General features: G+C 38.5%; 1 non-coding gene across 1 annotated transcript; it reads left to right on the forward strand.

Annotated features, from left to right (window-relative positions):
- Positions 1-12,437: 12,437 nt before the first annotated feature.
- Positions 12,438-12,541, forward strand: LOC130952412 (small nucleolar RNA R71). Its single transcript, XR_009074592.1, has one exon. It is a non-coding gene; the product is annotated as a small nucleolar RNA R71 (small nucleolar RNA).
- Positions 12,542-15,279: the final 2,738 nt, after the last annotated feature.

The following is a 15,279-nucleotide window of genomic DNA, read 5'->3' on the forward strand; positions in this document are numbered from 1 at the left end:
GACTGTGACGTGCTTCAAACCTGTAACCTACTGGGCGTTAGTGACAGACGCAAAAGAGTGATTCTATTCCGGTAGGGGAGGGAACCAAACCGGTGATTGGCAGCACTGTGACAGAGTGTGTGCGTTAGCTTTCACTGCGCGGATGGGAGGTAGCTGCTGACAACAGTGAGACCCTACACGAGCTTGCCATGGAAGGAGACATGCGTGTTTGATGAAGAAGACAGTAGGAAAGTAGAGATTCGGAAGATGGAGCATCTCCAAACCTCAACCTATTCTCCATTACTGCAATACAAGTAACCATTACATGTTCTTTTGCTTTTTACAATCAATCCTGATAATTTCTGATATCCTGACTAAGATTTACAAGATAACCATAGCTTGCTTCAAGCCGACAATCTCCGTGGGATCGACCCTTGCTCACGCAAGGTATTACTTGGACGACCCAGTGCACTTGCTGGTTAGTTGTGCGGGATTGCAAAAGTGTTATTGCAATTTCGTGCACCACTTGCCATGGAAAGGAGTAAGAAGGATTGGATGAAGACAGTAGGAAAGCAGAGAGACGGAAGGGAAAGCATCTTCATACGCTTATCTGAAGCTCTCACCAATGATATACATAAGTATCTCTATCTTTATCTTTATGCTCTATTCGTATATCACCATACCCATTTGAGTCTGCCTGACTAAGATTTACAAGGTGACCATAGCTTGCTTCATACCGACAATCTCCGTGGGATCGACCCTTACTCGCGTAAGGTATTACTTGGACGACCCAGTGCACTTGCTGGTTAGTTGTGCAAAGTTGTGTAGTGATCACAATTTCGCGCACCAACTGTGCTAGTCCAGTGGTACACATGGACATGGACAATAGGAGTCTGATAAAGAGTATGTTGTTGATAGTAATGAAAGTGGTTCTTCTGAGGATGATGATGAGGAGGAATTTATACCGTAGACTCCGGTAAGTGGATTATTTTGGTATCTTTTGCCTGCCCCGCAACTAATTCTGGAGTTATCAGCAGTACCCAGCTACTATCATATATTGGATCTGGATGCGATGCACGAAGAAATTCCATTTTTCAATATGAGTGGGCACGATTACAAGATAGATGGTGGTGTGAAGTTTCGCATTGGTCACAGATTCAAAAGTAGAGAGGTAGTCATGTAATGTGTGAAGAATTACAACATTTGAAAAAGTGCTGAATACCAAATTGTGGAGTCAAATCGATCAAAGTACCATGTACATTGCAGGCAATTTATAGTAGGATGTTCTTAGAATCTCTGTGTTGTCCTCTGGCAGAATCTCGGATATTAGTAAGCCTTACTTTATATTTTAATGTATATTCTTATTTTTCATGATTATTTTCGAGAGAATATCTACCGATTCTATTTAAAATATGACATATTCGAAATCAAAAATAAAAATTTAAATTTCGAAACAAAAAGATAAAAATTATAATAAAGAATTATTTCAACAATATTGCAACTAACATTCAGTAAAATAAATTATCCACCATATTCAAAATTAAAATAAAAAATTTAAAATTTGAAATAAAAAATAAAATTATTTCACATTTCTTAACTTATTATTCTTCAAAATAAATTAAATTAATTAATAAATATTTTTTGAGAAATTAATTTTCTAAATTACACATTTATAAATTTAATTAATAACATTACAACTAATACTCAGCAACGCAACTTAATAACAATATATTTCACCATCTAATAAAAGTTACTTTGACAATTAACCTATTTAATGTTTGAAAGTTCTTGTTGGCCTAGAGAAGGGGGTTGAATCTATGGTCTTCTTTTAAACTTGATTAATTTTGTCTCAAACCAGAAAATATAACTTAGCTTCTGTTCTGTTTGCAAGATGGATTATGTAAGAGACAATTTCATTTTGACTCATAAATTATGAAAATCAGAATTAGTGCAAGGAAGAAAAAAATGATACAGTCATGTATCCTGGCTCAGTTGCCTCGTGCAATGTAACCTACATCCAGTCACTACCACAATAGCGGTGAACTTTTCACTATCATATCAAATATTACATATACTAATTTCCTAGGATTCAACCTAATCCTATCTAGGACAAATCAAGCTTCTACCTAAACTTGACTTGGCTAGAAAACTTCGTAGACTCTCAACACACTAAGTGCTTATCCAACTTAGCAAAGGATACAACTCAGACATATAAAACAGAATAGAAAAGCAATCAAAGGAGATCTGAACCAAATTTTGACTTTTCTCTCCAAGTTTCTCTCTATGCCTTTTCTCTCAATGGATAATGCCTCTCTTTTATGCCTTTTACCGCTGCATAGAAACAAAAAAAGACATAACATACAAATAGAATACTCAAAGATAAACCATGAATGGGATAATGATTTACTGCTCAAACTCTATATGCTGAACCCAACTTCTGAACTCTTAAATGCTATTTTTCATCTTAGCGGAGTACTCCCTTTAGTGTAGGTGCAATGCATCCAAGACTTCAAACTCGATTTATGAGGTTTCACTCTTCTCTCTTTTTAGGTTCTCTCTCCTTCAGCAAAAATGAGGATGATTTTTCTTTTTGTATGAGCTCTGTTCCTCAACTAGGGCTTGTACACAAGGTCAACTTATTGAATCTTGAGATAGCTAAAATTTTCCTTTTTTTCCTTCCATTAGTCCAAAAAATCAGGGATTGCAAATTAGTGTTAAGCACAATAGCAGAGGGAAGATTAGCAGCAATTAGCTTTCTCAAAGAGCTTGATAAAATCTAAACCCTTAATCTTGTACTTTGTTCTCAAATTTCATCATCAACCATTTATTTACAGTAAAGCAAGATAGCCACCACTGTCTTCAACTTACTCGAAATAGTGGTGCAGAGGAAAGGAGAAAACAGCAAGCGTTTAACTTATATGTAAATAAAAGAAAATTACCTTTAACCCTTCTGATTGTGCTTAACTTGCTTTTGTTAATCTTGATTTGACATGACTTCCTTGATTTGCTTTTCCTTTCTTCCTCTTTGATGTTAGAATGAAAAAAGTGAAATTTCCTTTCTTTTCTGTGCTTTACCATAAGTGAACTTAGCAAAAACTTAGGGCTGCTTTCTTTTTACTTGAATAGTAAAGTGGCTGGGTTATGGATTCAATTTTCTTTTGTTAATCTTGCTCCAAGTAACTATGGCTTAGATATATGATTTTCTCTGCTTGGGCTGTTTGCTCTTTATATTGGGCTGCACTAATGATTATTAACTTGGGCCTACATTACTAAATAGCACATCAAAAACACACTTGGGTTATCAACCCAAATAACACTATGTTTGTCATCATCAAAGTGTGATTACTTGTTTGCTAAACACAATAATATCCCTCTTGATGACAAACATCATTAATTATGGAAATAAATAATAGAGTTTAGATTAAAAATTTTCCTTTTTATGATACCATTTTAGATGTGATTAACTCTCCCTTTTTTTTTCATAAAAGTAGCTCCCTCTTAATGTGAGCTTTTCAACTAACAACTCTTATGTCATATTGGCATATATCTCAGAAATTATTGAGCATGATCAACTCAGCAATAAGTCAGAATAATTACGCATTATTTAATCATCAAAGCAGCATATGTTCTCACATAAGAACAATTGATCATCAAAACATCAAAGTGTAAGACTCCGAATTTTTGAAAATTAAATAGTAAGTTCTTATAATTTATTATATTTGTTGATAATTTTATTTACAGAAAATTATTTTTTCTAAAAGCAATTAAATTAAATTTTTTGATACTTTGAATTTAAAATTCATTAGGTTTTATAAAATTTTCTAAATAATTGAGTATTTTCATTTTAGGGATTTAAAGTTTTAATAATTAAAAATAATGAGAGTTTTATACAATTTAAATTGAATAATTGAAAGTTTTGATTAATTTTATGAACTAAAAAAAATTATTTATTTATTTCTAATTTTAAATTAAAATATTTAACTAAAAATAATTTTTAAGTTGAAAAAAATAAATAGTATTCTTAAAGTTAATTATATTAGATTAAATTTGGTTTTTAATTAATACTCGACCAAAACCCTAGTTTACAAATTAAAACCCTAATTTTACGTAACCGTAACTCACCCACTACCTAAACCTAGCCGCCACTCCCTTTCCCTTTCTTCTTCAACATAAACAAAATACACACACAGCCATAGAGAAAAGAGAGAACGGGAAGAGTGCTCAAAGGAGAATACGGTGTCACCACGCAGACGCCATCTAGTTGCTAAAACCGTGGCGGGGGAAGACCAGAACTGAGGTAGAGAGCAGTGCCGAGAGGGAGAGAGGCCGCCATCCCCATCGTTCGTGCTCACCGAGAGGAAGCCCATCATTGTTCGAGGAGCTCCATGGCAGCCATTGTGCCGCTAGCTTCGTCGCGCCTTGTCATCACCATCGTTGTCACGCAATAAATAGAGGAGAGGGAGAGAGACGAGTTTGCGAGGGAGAAGAGGAAGCACCGCTGCCACTTCGTGCCACCCAGCCGCCCTGCCGCTGTTGGAGTCACCGGGAAGAGGACCTTGAACGAGAGAGAGAGAGAGAGAAAATGAGGGGGTACTGCTGCAGGGATCACTGCCGAAGGTGGAGGAAACCTCGCCGCCGGGCCTCCTTGCCACCGTCGAGTTGTCCATTGCCTTCACCGCTGTTCTAGCTGCCAAAAACTGCCGCTGGAGCCCCTGTCTTGGTAATCATTTTTTTGTTTCCAAAATCGTTAAAATTGGTATTCTATTATAAGTTGTTAAAGGTTTTGAGATGTTGGTAATATAAGGTTGAGTTCTAGGTCTTGCATGCTAAGTTTAATGATTGTTGCATGCGACACCAAGCTGCTGCGTCATTGCCGGAGCTCTTTGTCGCTGCTATGGGCGGTAGAAAGGTGTTTTTGCACGTTTTATACCTGTCGGGTTTCGACTATTCGAGGTAGGGATTTTTCTTAAGACTTATTTTCTATTATGGAATTGTTATAAGTAGATTTGATATGAAAAATATATTTCTGTGATTATGTGATCTAATGGATGTGATTGTTTAAGTGATGGAATTATTAGTTGCTTGAGTGGTGTGTGGTTGCTGATATAAATAAATTTGGAAAGTTGATTTGATTGAGTATTATGAAAAGTAGTTTCTTAGTTTTGGAGTTGAATTGATATTAAAAAGTGAATTTATATTGAAAATAGTTGAAATTGAAAGTGGTTTGATATTAAACCTGATTTGAGTCAGAATTGGTTTAAAAATTAGAAAGGATTTGATATTTGATAATTGTTTGATATTGAAAATGGTTGAGAATGGTTTAGGAAATGTGGTTTTGATGGAACCTGTGAGGGTGCCAAAGTCTGAGTTTTAGAGGGGATGCTGTCAAAATTTTATGAAAATTGGAGGTTTCATTTGAAATTGTTATTTAGAAAGATTTGGTTTTAAGGGTTATATGAGTTGATTTTAATTTATTGAGAAAATGATTATGTTTGAGTTTGATGTATTTAGAAAAGAATGAATTATGTTTTGAGTTTGGATTATTTATGAATAGAATGGGAGGTGTGATGAGAATGAGTGTGATAATAAGGAATGATGATGATAGAATTTGAATGAAGGATGATGAGAATTGATCTTTGATGAGCGGATAATTTATACGCTTTTTGGCATTATTTTTAGATAGTTTTTAGTATGATTTAGTTAGTTTTTAGTATATAATTATTAGTTTTTATGCAAAAATCACATTTCTGGACTTTACTATGAGTTTGTGTGTTTTTCTGTGATTTTAGGTATTTTCTGGCTGAAATTGAGAGACCTGAGCAAAAATCTTATTCAGAGGCTGAAAAAAGACTAAAGATGCTGTTGGATTCTGACCTCCCTTTTTCGATTGTTACATGTTATTTGGGAGGCATGGCCATTCGACCATGTCTAGACCTTGTTCTTATGTATTTTCAACGGTGGAGTTTCTACATATCATAGATTAAGGTGTGGAGCTCTGCTGTTCCTCATGAATTAATGCAAAGTACTATTGTTCTTCTATTCAATTCATGCTTATTCTTGTTCTAAGATATTCACTCGCACTTCAACCTGATGTATGTGATTGGTGCACGAAATTGTGATCAACACTTTTTAATACACAAATAATCCCTAGTAATGGCTCTAAAGACTTGGTGCTCAATACCATGGCATAAACACAACTTCGCACAACTAACCAGCAAGTGCACTGGGTCGTCCAAGTAATACCTTACGTGAGTAAGGGTCGATCCCACGGAGATTGGTGGTATGAAGCAAGCTATGGTCACCTTGTAAATCTCAGTCAGGCAGACTCAAATGGGTATAGTGATAAACGAATAAAGCATAAAGATAAAGATAGAGATACTTATGTATATCATTGGTGTAAGAGCTTCAGACAAGCGTATGAAGATGCCTTCCCTTCCGTCTCTCTGCTTTCCTACTGTCTTCATCCAATCCTTCTTACTCCTTTCCATGGCAAGCTTGTGTAGGGTTTCACCGTTGTCAGTGGCTACCTCCCATCCTCTCAGCGAAAATACGTCCCTGATGCTCTGTCACAGCATAGGCTAATCATCTGTCGGTTCTCGGTCCGGCCGGAATAGAATCCAGTGATTCTTTTGCGTCTGTCACTAACGCCCCGCCTTTCGGAGTTTGAAGCACGTCACAGTCATTCAATCATTGAATCCTACTCAGAATACCACAGACAAGGTTAGACCTTCCGGATTCTCTTGAATGCCGCCATCAGTTCTTGCCTATACCACGAGGACTCTGATCTCATGGAATGGCTGGCTCGTTTGTCAGGCGAGCACTCGGTTGTCAGGCGATCAACCATGCATCATGCAATCAGAAATCCAAGAGATATTCACTAAGCCTCATATGCTTGTAGAACAAGAATGGTTGTCAGTCACCTTGTTCATAGGTGAGAATGGTGATGAGTGTCACGGATCATCACATTCATCAAGTTGAAGAACAAGTGATATCTTGGACAAAGAACAAGCGGAATTGAATAGAAGAACAATAGTAATTGCATTAATACTCGAGGTACAGCAGAGCTCCACACCTTAATCTATGGTGTGTAGAAACTCCACCGTTGAAAATACATAAGAACAAGGTCTAGGCATGGCCGAATGGCCAGCCTCCCAAAGTGATCAAAAGATCTAAAGAAAAAGGTTCCAAAGATCAGAAGATGAAAATACAATAGTAAAAGGTCCTATATATAGAAAACTAGTAGCCTAAGGTGTACAAAGATGAGTAAATGACATAAAAATCCACTTCCGGGCCCACTTGGTGTGTGCTTGGGCTGAGCAAATGAAGCATTTTCGTGTAGAGACTCCTCTTGGAGTTAAACGCCAGCTTTAGTGCCAGTTTGGGCGTTTAACTCCCATTTTGGTGCCAGTTCCGGCGTTTAACGCTGGAATTTCTTGAGGTGACTTTGAACGCCGGTTTGGGCCATCAAATCTTGGGCAAAGTATGGACTATCATATATTTCTGGAAAGCCCAGGATGTCTACTTTCCAACGCCGTTGAGAGCGCGCTAATTGGGCTTCTGTAGCTCCAGAAAATCCACTTCGAGTGCAGGGAGGTCAGAATCCAACAGCATCTGCAGTCCTTTTGAGTCTCTGGATCAGATTTTTGCTCAGATCCCTCAATTTCAGCCAGAAAATACCTGAAATCACAGAAAAACACACAAACTCATAGTAAAGTCCAGAAAAGTGAATTTTAACTAAAAAATAATAAAAATATACTAAAAACTCAACTAAAACTACCAAAAACATACTAAAAACAATGCCAAAAAGCGTACAAATTATCCGCTCATCACAACACCAAACTTAAATTGTTGCTTGTCCCCAAGCAACTGAAAATCAAATAAGATAAAAAGAAGAGAATATACTATAGACTCCAAATTATCAATGAAACTAAGCTCCAAATTAGATGAGCGGGACTAGTAGCTTTTTGCCTCCGAACAGTTTTGGCATCTCACTTTATCCTTTGAAATTCAGAATGATTGGCTTCTTTAGGAACTCAGAATCCAGATAGTGTTATTGATTCTCCTAGTTAAGTATGATGATTCTTGAACACAGCTACTTTATGAGTCTTGGCCGTGGCCCAAAGCACTCTGTCTTCCAGTATTACCACCGGATACATACATGCCACAGACACATAATTGGGTGAACCCTTTCAGATTATGACTCAGCTTTGCTAAAGTCCCCAATTAGAGGTGTCCAGGGTTCTTAAGCACACTCTTATTGTCTTGGATCACAACTCTATTTCTTTCTTTTTCTTTCTTTTTTTTTCTCTTTTTTTTTCGCTTGCTTCCTTCTTTTTTTTTTGTATTCACTGCTTTTTCTTGCTTCAAGAATCATTTTTATGATTTTTCAGATCCTCAGTAACATGTCTCCTTTTTCATCATTCTTTCAAGAGCCAACAATTTTAACATTCATGAACAACAAATTCAAAAGACATATGCACTGTTCAAGCATACATTCAGAAAACAAAAGGTATTGTCACCACATCAAACTAATTAAGCTAGTTTTAAAGATGAATTTGAAATCCTGTACTTCTTGTTCTTTTGTGATTAAAAACAGTTTTCTTTTAAGAAAGGTGATGGATTTCATAGGACATTCATAACTTTTAAGGCATAGACACTAAGACACTAATGATCATAAGACACAAACATGGATAAACATAAGCACTTAAAAATTCGAAAAACAGAAGAATAAAGAACAAGGAAATCAAGGAACGGGTCCACCTTAGTGATGGCGGCTCTTCCTTCCTCTTGAAGGTCCTATGGAGTGCTTGAGCTCCTCAATGTCTCTTCCTTGCCTTTGTTGCTCCTCTCTCATGATTCTTTGATCTTCTCTTATTTCATGGAGGAGAATGGAGTGTTCTTGGTGCTCCACCCTTAGTTGTCCCATGTTGGAACTCAATTCTCCTAGGGAGGTGTTAATTTGCTCCCAATAGTCTTGTGGAGGAAAGTGCATCCCTTGAGGTATCTCAGGGATCTCATGATGAGTAGGGTCTCTTGTGTGCTCCATCCTTTTCTTGGTGATGGGCTTGTCCTCATCAATGGGGGTATCTCCTTCTATGTCAACTCCAACTGAATAACAGAGGTGACAAATGAAATGAGGAAAGGCTAGCCTTGCCAAGGTGGAAGACTTGTCCGCCACTTTATAAAGTTCTTGGGCTATGACCTCATGAACTTCCACTTCTTCTCCAATCGTGATGCTATGGATCATGATGGCCCTGTCTATAGTAACTTCGGACCGGTTGCTAGTGGGAATGATTGAGCGTTGAATAAACTCCAACCATCCTCTAGCCACGGGTTTGAGGTCATGCCTTCTCAATTGAACCGGCTTGCCTCTTGAATCTCTCTTCCATTGTGCGCCCTCTTCACATATGATTGTGAGGACTTGGTCCAACCTTTGATCAAAGTTGACCCTTCTTGTGTAAGGATGTTCATCTCCTTGCATCATAGGCAAGTTGAACGCCACCCTCACACTTTCCGGACTAAAATCCAAGTATTTTTCCCGAACCATTGTGAGATAATTCTTTGGATCCGGGTTCATACTTTGATCATGGTTCTTGGTGATCCATGCATTGGCATAGAATTCTTGAACCATCAAGATTCCGACTTGTTGAATGGGGTTGGTAAGCACTTCCCAACCTCTTCTTCGGATCTCATGGCGGATCTCCGGATATTCACCCTTTTTGAGTGAAAAGGGGACCTCGGGGATCACCTTCTTCAAGGCCACAACTTCATAGAAGTGGTCTTGATGCACCCTTGAGATGAATCTATCCATCTCCCATGACTCGGAGGTGGAAGCTTTTGCCTTCCCTTTCCTCTTTCTAGAGGTTTCTCCGGCCTTGGATGCCATAAATGGTTATGGAAAACGAAAAAGCAACGCTTTTACCACACCAAACTTAAAAGGTTTGCTCGTCCTCGAGCAAAAGAAGAAAGAAGAGAGTAGAAGAAGAAGAAATGAGGAAGAAGGGAATGGTGGTGTATTCGGCCAAAGAGGGGGAGAAGTGTTGTTTAGGTTGTGTGAAAATGAAGGGGTTAAGAAGGGTTTATATAGGGAGAGAGGGGAGTGATGGTTCGGCCATTATGGGTGGGTTTGGGAGGGAAAGTGGTTTGAATTTGAAGGGTGAGGTTGGTGGGGTTTTATGAAGGATGGATGTGAGTGGTGAAGAGAAAGATGGGATTTGATAGGTGAAGGGTTTTTGGGGAAGAGGTATTGAGGTGATTGGTGAATGGGGGAAGAAGAGAGAGTGGTGGTAGGGTTGGTGGGGATCCTGTGGGGTCCACAGATCCTGTGGTGTCAAAGAAAAGTCATCCCTGCACCAAATGTTGCTCAAAATCACGTTTTGAGCCATTTATGGCGTTAAACGCCGGGCTGATGCCCATTCCTGGCGTTTAACGCCAGGTTCTTGCCCTTTTCTGGCGTTTAACGCCAGTCTGGTGCCCCTTTCTGGCGTTAAACGCCCAGAATGGTGCCAGACTGGGCGTTAAACGCCCAACTGCTAGGCTTACTGGCGTTTGAACGCCAGCAGCATCTTCCTCCAGGGTGTGCTGTTTTTCTTCCTGTTTTTCATTCTGTTTTTGCTTTTTCAATGGATTTTGTAACTTCTTATGATCATCAACCTACAAAAAACATAAAATAACAAAAGAAAATATATAAACTATAATCATTGGGTTGCCTCCCAACAAGCGCTTCTTTAATGTCAGTAGCTTGACAGAGGGCTCTTATGGAGCCTCACAGATACTCAGAGCAATGTTGGAACCTCCCAACACCAAACTTAGAGTTTGAATGTGGGGGTTCAACACCAAACTTAGAGTTTGGTTGTGGCCTCCCAACACCAAACTTAGAGTTTGACTGTGGGGGCTCTGTTTGTCTCTGATTTGAGAGAAGCTCTTCATGCTTCTTCTCTATGGTGACAGAGGGATATCCTTGAGCCTTAAACACATAGGATTTTTCATTCACTTGAATGATAAGTTCACCTCCATCAACATCAATCACAGCCCTTGCTGTGGCTAGGAAGGGTCTGCCAAGGATGATAAATTCATCCATGCACTTCCCAGTCTCTAGGACTATGAAATCAGTAGGAATGTACTGGTCTTCAACCTTTACCAAAACATTCTCTACAAGTCCATGAGCTTGTTTTCTTGAGTTGTCTGCCATCTCTAATGAGATTCTTGCAGCTTGTACCTCAAAGATCCCTAACTTCTCCATTACAGAGAGAGGCATGAGGTTTACACTTGACCCTAAGTCACACAGAGCCTTCTTGAAGGTCATGGTGCCTATGGTACAAGGTATGGAAAACTTCCCAGGGTCTTGTCTCTTTTGAGGCAATTTCTGCCTAGACAAGTCATTCAGTTCTTTGGTGAGCAAAGGGGGTTCATCCTCCCAAGTCTCATTTCCAAATAACTTGTCATTTAGCTTCATGATTGCTCCAAGGTATTTAGCAACTTGCTCTTCAGTGACATACTCATCCTCTTCAGAGGAAGAATACTCATCAGAGCTCATGAATGGCAGAAGTAAGTTCAATGGAATCTCTATGGTCTCATTTTGAGCCTCAGATTCCCATGGTTCCTCATTGGGGAACTCAGTGGAGGTCAGTGTACGCCCATTGAGGTTTTCCTTAGTGGCGTCCACTTCATCTCCTTCCTCTCCAAATTCGGCCATGGTTATGGCTTTGCACTCTCCTTTTGGATTTTCTTCTGTATTACTTGGGAGAGTACTAGGAGGGAGTTCAGTAACTTTCTTGCTCAGCTGTCCCACTTGTGCTTCCAAATTCCTAATGGAAGACCTTGTTTCAGTCATGAAACTTTGAGTGGTTTTGATTAGATCAGAGACCATGGTTGCTAAGTCAGAGGGGTTCGGCTTAGGATTCTCTGTCTGTTGCTGAGAAGATGATGGAAAAGGCTTGCTATTGCTAAACCTGTTTCTTCCACCATTGTTGTTGTTGAAACCTTGTTGAGGTCTCTCTTGACTCTTCCATGAGAGATTTGGGTGATTTCTCCATGAAGAATTATAGGTGTTTCCATAGGGTTCTCCTAGGTAGTTCACCTCTTCCATTGAAGGGTTCTCAGGATCATAAGCTTCTTCCTCAGATGAAGCATCCTTAGTACTGCTTGGTGCATTTTGCATTCCAGACAGACTTTGAGAAATCAAATTGACTTGTTGAGTCAATATCTTGTTCTGAGCCAAAATGGCATTCAGAGTATCAATCTCAAGAACTCCTTTCTTCTGACTTGTCCCATTGTTCACAGGATTCCTTTCAGAGGTGTACATGAATTGGTTATTTGCAACCATTTCAATGAGCTCTTGAGCTTCTGTAGGCGTCTTCTTCAGATGAAGAGATCCTCCAGCAGAGCTATCCAAAGACATCTTAGATAGTTCAGAGAGACCATCATAGAAAATACCTATGATGCTCCATTCAGAGAGCATGTCAGATGGACATTTTCTGATCAATTGTTTGTATCTTTCCCAAGCTTCATAGAGGAATTCTCCATCCTTCTGTCTGAAGGTTTGGACTTCCACTCTAAGCTTACTCCATTTTTGAGGTGGAAAGAACTTTGCCAAGAAGGCATTGACTAGCTTTTCCCAAGAGTCCATGCTATCCTTAGGTTGAGAGTCCAACCATATTCTAGCTCTGTCTCTTACAGCAAAAGAGAATAGCATCAGTCTGTAGACCTCAGGGTCAACCCCATTAGTCTTGACTGTGTCACAGATTTGCAAGAACTCAGCTAAAAACTGATGTGGATCTTCCATTGGAAGTCCATGGAACTTGCAATTCTGTTGCAGTAGAGAAACCAACTGAGGCTTAAGCTCAAAGTTGTTTGCTCCAATGGCAGGGATAGAGATGCTTCTCCCATAGAAGTCAGGAGTAGGTGCAGTAAAGTCACCCAGCACCTTCCTTGCATTGTTGGCATTGTTGTTATTTTCGGCTGCCATGAGTTCTTCTTCTTTGAAGAATTCGGTCAGGTCCTCTAAAGAGAGTTGTTCTTTGGCTTCTCTTAGCTTTCTCTTCAAGGTCCTTTCAGGTTCAGGGTCAGCTTCAACAAGAATGCCTTTGTCTCTGCTCCTGCTCATATGAAAGAGAAGAGAACAAGAAGATATGGAATCCTCTATGTCACAGTATAGAGATTCCTTGAGGTGTCAGAGGAAAAGAAAAATAGAAGAAAGAAGAAGGGGAAGAATTCGAACTTTAATTGGATGAAGTTCGAATTGTGCATTAAGAAGGAGTAGTAATCCATAAATAGAAGGATGTGGGAGGAGGGGAAGGTAATTTTCAAAAATTAAATTAAAAAGATTTTGAAAACATTTTGAAAAACACTTAATTGATTTTCGAAAATAAAAGTGAGAAAGAAATCAAGTGATTTTTGAAAAAGATTTTGAAATTAGAAATTAAAAAGATATGATTGAAGACTTATTTTGAAAAAGAAGTGGTTAAGAAGATATGATTGAAAAGATTTGATTTGAAAACAATTTTAAAAGATATGATTTGAAAACAATTTTTAAAAAGATTTGATTTTAAAAATAAATGACTTGCCTAACAAGAAAAGATATGATTCAAACATTAAACCTTTCTCAACAGAAAAGGCAATATACTTGAGATGTTCAATCAAATCATTAATTGTTAGTAAGTATCTTTGAAAAAGGAAAGAAATTAGTTTTGAAAACATTTGATTGAAAAGATATGATTTGAAAAAGATTTGATTTTGAAAAACTTTGAAAACTTGAAAAAAAAATTGATTTTGAAAACAAAATCCCCTTAGCACCATCCTGGCGTTAAACGCCCAGAATGGTATCCATTCTGGCGTTTAACGCCCAAAATGCACCCTTGTTGGGCGTTAAACGCCCAACCAGATACCCTGGCTGGCGTTTAAACACCAGTCTGTCTTCTTCACTGGGCATTTTCGAATGCTCAGCTTTTTCTGTATAATTCCTCTGCAGTATGTTCTGAATCTTCAATTCTTTGTGTTATTGACTTGAAAAGACACAAATTAAAAATATTTTTGGATTTTTAACAATCAAAATGCAACAAGAATCAAATAACAATGCATGCAAGACACCAAACTTAGCAGTTTGTATACTATTGACACTATATGAGACACATAAACATTCAAGTCAAAAGAATTCAAAGATCAGAGTAAGAAATCATCAAGAATTATTTGAAGATCTTAAGACACATGAATGAATGCATGCAATTGACACCAAACTTAAGATGAGACACTAGACTCAAGCAAGAAACATCAAATATTTTTGGTTTTTATGATTTTGTAAAATTTTTTTGTGATTTTCAAAAATTAAGTGGAAAAAAGATATCAAAATTCTTAATGAGAATTCCAGGAATCAGTGCAATGCTAGTCTAAGACTCCGGTCCAGGAATTAGACATGGCTTCACAGCCAGCCAAGCTTTCAAAGAAAGCTTCGGTCCAAAACACTAGACATGGCCAAAGGCCAGCCAAGCCTTAGCAGATCACTGCTCCAAAAGCAAGATCAACAAGCTCTTGTGATGATAAGTTGAAACCTCGGTCCAATGAAATTAGACATGGCTTTACAGCCAGCCAGATTTCAACAAATCATCATGAAACTCTAGAATTCATCTTCAAGAATTTCGAAAAAAATAAATGCCTAATCTAAGCAACAAGATGAACCGTCAGTTGTCCATACACAAGAACAATCCCCGGCAACGGCGCCAAAAACTTGGTGCACGAAATTGTGATCAACACTTTTTAATACACAAATAATCCCTAGTAATGGCTCCAAAGACTTGGTGCTCAATACCATGGCATAAACACAACTTCGCACAACTAACCAGCAAGTGCACTGGGTCGTCCAAGTAATACCTTACGTGAGTAAGGGTCGATCCCACGGAGATTGGTGGTATGAAGCAAGCTATGGTCACCTTGTAAATCTCAGTCAGGCAGACTCAAATGGGTATAGTGATAAACGAATAAAGCATAAAGATAAAGATAGAGATACTTATGTATATCATTGGTGTAAGAGCTTCAGACAAGCGTATGAAGATGCCTTCCCTTCCGTCTCTCTGCTTTCCTACTGTCTTCATCCAATCCTTCTTACTCCTTTCCATGGCAAGCTTGTGTAGGGTTTCACCGTTGTCAGTGGCTACCTCCCATCCTCTCAGCGAAAATACGTCCCTGATGCTCTGTCACAGCATAGGCTAATCATCTGTCGGTTCTCGGTCCGGCCGGAATAGAATCCAGTGATTCTTTTGCGTCTGTCACTAACGCCCCGCCTTTCGGAGTTTGAAGCACGTCACA

The sequence above is a fragment of the Arachis stenosperma genome, chromosome 9 (genome assembly GCF_014773155.1).
Source record: "Arachis stenosperma cultivar V10309 chromosome 9, arast.V10309.gnm1.PFL2, whole genome shotgun sequence".
In the NCBI taxonomy this organism is placed as follows: domain Eukaryota; kingdom Viridiplantae; phylum Streptophyta; class Magnoliopsida; order Fabales; family Fabaceae; genus Arachis; species Arachis stenosperma.